Below are 8725 nucleotides of genomic sequence, written 5' to 3' on the forward strand. Positions count from 1 at the left end.
CACCAGGGCTCAGGGTCCACTTCACTCTGGGGCCTCCCCGCCCCCTCATCCCCTTCCAGAATGGGCCAGTGCCTTTCTGCTGAACTGTTAACTCAGGCAGGTAATTTTCTATTGAGCCCTCAGCCTGAAGCAGCCCCATCAAAACACCCAGTGTACAAGAGGCCCCCAGAGGTATGGAGGGAAAGACCAGGGTATCTAATGTCTGTCCAGCAAAGTCCTTGGTCCCCTTCATCAGCAGGCCGAATCCAAGCATCTGAGCAAGTCTGAGACAAGCCTGGGCTTTGCTATCACACAGAGGAGGAGGGGCAAGGAGAGAATATACCAAACTCCTACCCTACCTCAGAACCTCAGCCCCAGGCCTTCTGCAACCTCCACCCCCTGTCGGAGCTCCCACACTCCTCCCTAGGCCTCAACCCCGTCTCTAAACCCCAGTCCCCTCTCCAAGTCCCCAAGCCTCTCCCTGAGATGCCACCGCCCTCTGAGTTTCTATCTCTCTTCTTGAGACCCTGTCCCCTTCTGGACGGCTCCCTCCCATTCCTCAAATCTCCATTTTCTTCTCTGAGCCTTCCCACCCCCTCTGCCTCTGACGTCCTGCCCCTTCTCTAGGTCCCTGGGGACTCTGAGTCCTGTCCCCCACTTGGGTATCCTTTGAGCCCCCACTTCCTTTGTTCCTATAAATTTATCCCTTCCTTCCTATCTCCCATTGAATGAGTTCATTCAATCATTTGAGTTCGTCCTCTGCCAACCTTGTTCAAGGCAGTTCTGGGGACACTGTGGTGACCTCAATAGTCTTGGCATAGCTCTTTCAGGATTGACAGTCCAGTGGGGTAGATACATCTATCATCCAGAGTGGTCAGGACTAGAGTTCGGGAGTTCAGGGAGCTGGAGGAGCCCAAAGGATGCCTGACCTTGTCTGGGAATTGGGGGGGAACTTCCTGGAGGAGGAGGCACGTGTGCTGAGATGCAGCCCCCACTTGGCCCACAGACATCGTCTTACATTTCACAATATCCCAGAGGCCCTAAGGAGGAAAACGGAAACAATACACCCCTTACATTTTCTTATAGTCTCACTGAATGCACTTTGTTATACATGGAGTGGTTTTCAAAGGGAAATTGAAAATGATCATATCCTTGAACTCAGAAACCTCAGTTCTAGGAATGCATTCCTTTGCCATAGTCACACAGATACAAAACAGACACTTGAAAGAAGATAGCCATTGCTACACTGTTCAAGTAGCAAAGATGGAAACAGTCAAGGGTCAGCTGGCCCCAAAAGCTATGCACTGTAGCTGATGAAGATTGGAGGCAGCTTTTCAGATTCTGACATGAAACACCCTCCAAGATACACTGTCAGGTGAAAAATGCAAAGTGCAACACAGTGGATACATCTCAGTAGACATATTTATAACTCCATAGGTAGAGATACTACCCAATTTGTATCCATGGTTACCTCTGAGGAATAGGATTGGAGGGAGACAAGAGATTCCCACCTTCAAATTCATACACTATTCTCCTTGGATTTCTTTCTCTTTATAGAAGTATAATAAACACACAGAAAAGCACACAGATCATTAGTGAAAAGCTCAATGAATTTCTACAGAGTGAACACATCTACGTAACCAACACAAGTCACGATATAGACCTTTCCATTCTCCCCACTTACATCTCCTCCCAACCCCTCCCCCCCAAAGGTTAATCATTATTCTGGTTCCAACACCATTGATTGTTTTTGCCAGTTTTTGAACTTTATATAATTGGAATCATATACTAGAGTCAACACTCAAAAATCTGTTGTAGTTCTAAACACTAGCAATGAATAATCTGAAAAGGAAATTAAGAAAGCCATTCCATTTATAATATCATCAAAAAGAATAAAATAATTAGAAATAAATCTAACCAGGAAACTGAAAGACATACACTGAAAACTAAAAATCATTACTGAAAGAAATTAAACAAGACCCCAGAAATGGAAACACATTCTATGTTTATCGTTTCGAAGACTTAATACTTTGTTCACATGACAATACAACCCAAAGAGGTCTACAGATTCAGTGCAATCCCTATCAAAATCCCAATGGTGTTTTTGCAGAAATAAAAAAATTCCATCCTAAAACTCATGGAATTTCAAGGAACCCAGAAAAACCAGAACACTCTTGAAAAGGAAGAACAAAGTGGGAGGACTCATAATTCCTGATTTCAAAACTTACCAGAAAGCTACAGTAATCAAAATGGTGTGGTTCTGGCATAGAGATGACGTCTAGACCAATGAAATAGATAGAGAGGTCAGAAGCAAACTGTCACATATATGATCAAGCTTTTCTTCAACGAGGATGCCAAGACCATTCAAGGGGAGATAGGACAGTCTCTTACTTTTTAGCAAATGGTGCTGGGAAAACTAGACACTCATCTGCAAAAGAATGAAGTTGGGCCCTTACCTTATACATATACAAAAATTAAGATCAGAGACCTAAATGAAGAGCTAAAACTATAAAACTCAGAAGAAAACATTGGGTAAAATCACAATCTTGGCTTTGGCAATGGTTTCCTAAGTATGACACCAAAAACACAGGCAGCAACAACAAGAAATAGAGCAATTGCACTTTATCAAATTAAAAACTTTTGTGAATCAAGACACTGTCAGGAGAGTGAAAAGACAACCCACACAATGGGAGAAGATATTCACAAATCATATATCTGACAGAGAATTAATATTCAGAATATAACTCAAAAATAAAATAACAAACGACCCGATTCAAAAATGGGTGAAAGACTTGAATAGACATTTCTCTAAAAAAAATATACAAATGGCAAATTAGCCTATGAAAATATGTTCATTAGGGAAATGCAAATCAAAAGCACAATAGGTACCACTTCACTCTCATTAAGATGGCTATTATTTTTTTAAAAAACTGGGGGGGTAAGGAAAATAATAAGTGTTGGCAAGGATGTGGAGAAATTGGAACACTTGTGTACTAATAGTGGGAATGTAAAATGGTACAACCACTGTGGAAAACAGTATGGAAAACATGGAATTACTATGTGATCCAGCAATTCCACCTCTAGGTATAAACCCGAAAGAATTAAAAGCATGGCTTCTGATATTGGTCCACCCATGTTCATAGCAGCATTATTCATAATGGCCAAAAGGTAGAAAGCCAACACTGACAGATGAATAAACAAAATGTGGTGTGTCCATACAATGGAATATGATTCAGCCTTAAAAAGGAAGGAAATTCTGACACATGCTTCACATAGATGAACCTTGAAAACATTATGCTAAGCAAAATGATCTAGTCACAAAAGGGCAAATGATATATATGATTCCACTTACATGAAGTACATAGAGTAGTAAATTCATAGAGACAGAAAGTAAAATAGTGGTTGCCAGGGGCTGGGGGAGGGGGAATGGGAGTTGTTGTTTAATAGGTTCAGAGTTTCCATTTGGGAAGACGAAAAAGTTCTGGAGCTGGATGATGATGACGATTGCACAGCAATGTGAATGTACTTAATGCCACCGAACTGTGCACTTAAAAATGGTTAAGATGGTCAATTTCATGTTATATATATTTACTACAGTTTTTAAAATTTTAAAAACTTAAGAAATGGAGGGTAAAAACAAGTTTTTTGACATTCCAAAGCTTAAAAAATGTATCACCAGACCTGCACAACAGGAAATATTACAGAAATTTCTTCAGACAGAAGGAAAAAATACCAGATGGAAATCAGGATCTGTACAAGGGAATAAAGAGCACCAGAAACCATAATTCTGTGGGTAAATATAGAAACTGTTTTTCTTATTATTTAAATCTCTTTAAAAGAAAATTGATTCTTGGAGCAAAAATAATTACAATGTGATGTGGAATATATAATATGTAAAAGTGAAATGTGTGACAATAGCACAAGTACCGGGAGGGGAGATATGCAAATACGCTATGCAAGTTTCTTACACCGTATGTGAATTTGTGGTCAATCACCTGAGGGTAGTCTGTGATAAGTTAAAGTTATAAACTCTAAAGCAAACACTAAAATAACAAAACAAAGAGCAATTGCTAAGAAACCTACAAAGAAGAGAAATAAAGTCATAAAAAATACTCAATTAATCCAAAAGAAGGTGGAGAAAAGGAACAAAGACTAGATGAGATAGACAGAAAAAAAAAATCAAGTTGATAAATTTACACCTTGTCATACTACTAATCACATTGAACCTAAATCAGTGAATATTCAATTATAGGATAGAAATTTTTCAGACTGGATAAAAAAAGCAAGGTACAACTATCTACTGCCCAAAATAAATGCATTTTAAATATAAAGACATCCTATACAGCAGTTAATTAAAAAAGAAAATGTATATATTCAAGTGTTTACATTAGAAAAGAAGGGTTTAAATCAATAATCCAAGCTTCTACTGTAAGAATCTAGGAAAAGAAGAGCAAATTTGACCCAAAGTAAACAGAAGGAAAGAAACAATAAAGATAAGAATGGAAACTAATGATACAGGAAATTGACCAAAAATAAGAAAACTCAGTTTGAAAAAAAGTTGGTTCTTTGAAAAGGTTAATAAAATTGATAAACTTCTCACTAGATCAAATCATGAAAATAAATGTAAAAGGTTATTAAATTCAAGAAAGAAAGAAATTAAAAGAATAAAAAAAATTATGAAAAATATTATGCCAATAAATTTGGGGACTTAGTTGAAATGGACAAATTCCTTGAAAAATGTAAATTACCAAAGTTGACACTCGAAGAAATAGGATATCTGAATATCACTATAGCTATTTAAGAAGTCAACTTATTATTTAAAAACCTGTCCATAAAGAAAGTGTAAGGGCCAGACAGCTTCACAGTTGAATCCTATTAAACATTTCAGAAAGATATGATATCACTCTTACATAAACTGTTTCAGAATAGAAAGGAGGAAAGAGTACTTCCCAACTCATTTTATGAAGGCAGCATTACCCTGAAATTGAAATCAGACAAAAACACTACAATGAAAGAAAAGTACAACCAATATCCCTTATGAACATAGATACAAAACCCTGAGCAAAATATTCACAAATCTCCTACAGCAAAATATAAAAATGTAACTTGATCAAGTGGAATTATTCCAGACTGCAAGGTGGATTTACCCACCATAAAGCTATCAGTCAAATTCACCACATTAATAGAATTTGGAGAGAAATCATATCATCTCAATAAAAGAAAAGAATCTAACATAATTCAACAGACATTCATGATAAAAATTCTTGGCAAACCAGAAATAGAATGAAACTTTCTCAGCTTAATAAAGGCATCTACAAAGACCTCCACTAACATTTAATGGTGAAAGACTGACAACATTCTCCCTCCAGGATCAAGAAAAGGATAAGGATGTCTGTTATCACCACTTTTACACAATATTGTAGTAGAGATCCTAGCCAGGGCAATAAGGCAAGAAAAAGGAAATAAAAGGTAACAGATTGGAAAAGAAGAAGCAAAATTCTCTTTACTTGTGGATGACATGGTTATGTATATAGAAAATCCTAAGTATTCTAGAAAAAAAGGACTAGCACTGAGTGATTTTAACAAGGTTGTAAGATACGAGGTGAACATAAGAAGTTAATTGTGTTTCTAGGTACTACTAACAAACCTTTGGAACATAGGATTTAAAAATATCATTTACAACATCATCGCAAAAATATAAAATACTTACATATAAAGCTAACAAAAATGCGTGCAGGATATAGAAACTGAAAACTATAAAACTTTGATGAGAGAATTTAAAGAGAAACTTAATAAACCATATTCATGAATTAGAAATCTCATATTGTTAAGATGTCAATTCCCCTCAAATTTATCTATGGATGCCTGATCACTGCATTGTACACCTGAAGCTGAAGCTGAACAATAATGAAAGTCAACTACAAATTTATATATATACACACATACACACACATACTTACAAGAAGCGGAGTACAGCATTAGGAATAGAGACAGTGGAAATGTAAGGGCTGTGTGTGATGTCAGAGGGATAGTGGATGGGAGGAGGGGGGCTGACACAGTGTGAGGGATATAAATGATAAATGTCTAAGTATTACTTTGTTTTGTGCACCTGAAACTAACTAACTAACTAAATAAATAAATAAATCATTTATCTATAGATTCAATCCCAGCAATCTTTTTTGGTAGAAATTGACAAGCTGATTCTTAAATTCACATGTTAATGCAAAGGACCGAGAAAGGCCAAGACAACTTTGAAAAATAACAAAGTTGCTAAGCTAACACTATCTGATTTCAAGATTTATTATATAACCATGGTAATAAAACAGTACGTTATTGGCATAAAGACAGACAAATAGATCAATGGAACAGAATAAAGGGTCCAGAAATAAACCCAAACAAAATCCCAGCAAACTCTCCTTGTAGAAAATGAAACCCTGATTCTAAAGTTTGTATAGAAATTCAAAGACAGAGAGCTTTACTACATGATTTTAAAGACATTCTATAAAGCTGCAGTGTGGTATTGGTGTAAGGATACGTATCACACAAACAGAATAGAGAGCCACAAAAATAGACCCACAGTTGCTTTTCTATAAATATGTCTGTGTAATTCTATGAGAGGAAAAGATAGTTTTTTCAAGAAATGGTGCTGGGGACAACTGGATATTTGCATGAACAAAACTGAATCTATTAACTATAATTGAAAAATTTAAAAACATCTTAATAAAAACCAATAAAGATACCTTAAATATTTTTTAAAAACTGAACCTAACACACCACACACAAAAATTATCATAGGCTTAAATGTAAAGGCTAAAACTATAAAACTCTTAGAAAAAACCCAGAGAAAGTCTTCACAAACTTTGGGTAGGCAAAGGTTTTTTAGACAACATACAAAAAAGCATTACCCATTAAAGAAAAGATGAATGGGACTTCATCAAAACTTAAAACTTCTGTTCTTCAAAACAATATTATAATAAAATGAAAATGTAAGCCAAAACCTGGGATAAAATAGTTGCAATATGTATTCCTGCCAAAGAAGTTGAATTTGGAATATACAAATTACCTTTACAACTCAATAGCATATCTTCAAAAGCATAAAAGTTACCAGAACTAAAAAACTAGAAGAAGAAGAGGAAGAAGAAGAAGGAGAAGAAGAAGGAGAAGAAGAAAGAAGTTGTCAGAGCTAAAAGAAGTAGACAAATCCATAATCATAGCTGGAAATTTTAACATGCTTCATGAATAACTGATAGAAAAGTAAAAAAAAAAAGAAAAAATCAGAAAGACTATAGATCTGAACAATACAATTAATCAATGTGAATTGACACATATAAAACACACAACAACTACAGAGTATACATTCTTTGCAAGTGTATATGGCCCTTTAGGTAGGTTCTGGTTTCCACTTTCACATGTAACGATCTTGAAAGTCATCATTCAATCTTCACAAGTAAAAATCTGGACTGAAAAATCAACAAGTCATCTAGGATGCTTAAGAGAGATGTGGACACAGGACAACCACTGCTCCCAAGATTGGAGAGACTGTGTCATGTGGGGTCTCAGCTCCCGCTCCCTGCACAAGAACTCAGGACATGGTGAAGCCAAAAAGGAACACCCATGGAGCCATAGATGGGGGCGTCATGCCACTACATTCTCACTGGCGGCTGGGTTGGACACACAGGAAGCAGGAGCCACACGATGCGCAATCTACCATCCGCTTCTTGGCCACCTCACCAACCCCTTGCTAACTGCAGTCCGCACTTGCTAGGTCAGCCACGGCAGTTATATCAGTGGCTAATGGCTAACTGGTAACAGCTGATGGCCAACTAGTTACAACTGATGGCCATCTACTACCCGAGCCAGCACCTTCCCACGTGAGGCTGGAAGCCTGGAAGCTGCTCTCTGGGACTCTGTACCCACAGACTGACAGGCGAATATACATAGAGAATAATAATTTACCTGAGCAGAAAGTCAGAAGCAGAAATGGAAACCAGTGCCAGGGTAAGAAAACCAGAACCATCACTGATGAATTGCTGGAAGCTGTATGGACAATTCCAAGAGTTAAAAACGCAAGGAGGACACAGTCATAGGAGGACCCCACACACACACACAATTTTGTGAGATTTACCTCCAGAAGCTCAAGTAGGTTCCCACAGTAAGTATTAGAGAGAAATCCCTCTGTGCTTCTGGCAGGGAGAGTGGGGGAAAAGACCAATTTTTTTGGGGGGGGAAGGGGTACAGGACTTTATTGGGGAACAATGTGTATTTCCAGGCCTTTTTTCCAAGTCAAGTTATTGTCCTTTCAATCTTAGTTGTAGAGGGTGCCGTTCAGCTTCAAGTTGTTGTCCTTTCAGTCTTAGTTGTGGAGGGCGCAGCTCAGCTCCAGGTCCAGTTGCCGTTTTCTGGTTGCAGGGGGCGCAGCCCACCATCCCTTGCGGGAGTCGAACAGGCAACCTTGTGGTTGAGAGCCTGCGCTCCAACCAACTGAGCCATCTGGGAGTCAGCTCAGCTCAAGGTGCCGTGTTCAATCTTAGTTGCAGGGGGCGGAGCCCACCATCCCTTGCGGGACTCGAGGAATTGAACTGGCAACCTTGTGGTTGAGAGCCCACTGGCCCATGTGGGAATCGAACCAGCAGCCTTCGGAGTTAGGAGCATGTAGCTCTAACTGTCTGAGCCATTGGGCCGGCCCCGAAAAGACCATTTTTAAATTCTCCAGAGTGCTCTGTTTTTAATAATGTCTGCCCTCAGG

This window comes from Rhinolophus sinicus, chromosome 8, assembly GCF_057876585.1.
Source record: "Rhinolophus sinicus isolate RSI-liver-muscle chromosome 8, RSI-T2T, whole genome shotgun sequence".
Taxonomy (NCBI): domain Eukaryota; kingdom Metazoa; phylum Chordata; class Mammalia; order Chiroptera; family Rhinolophidae; genus Rhinolophus; species Rhinolophus sinicus.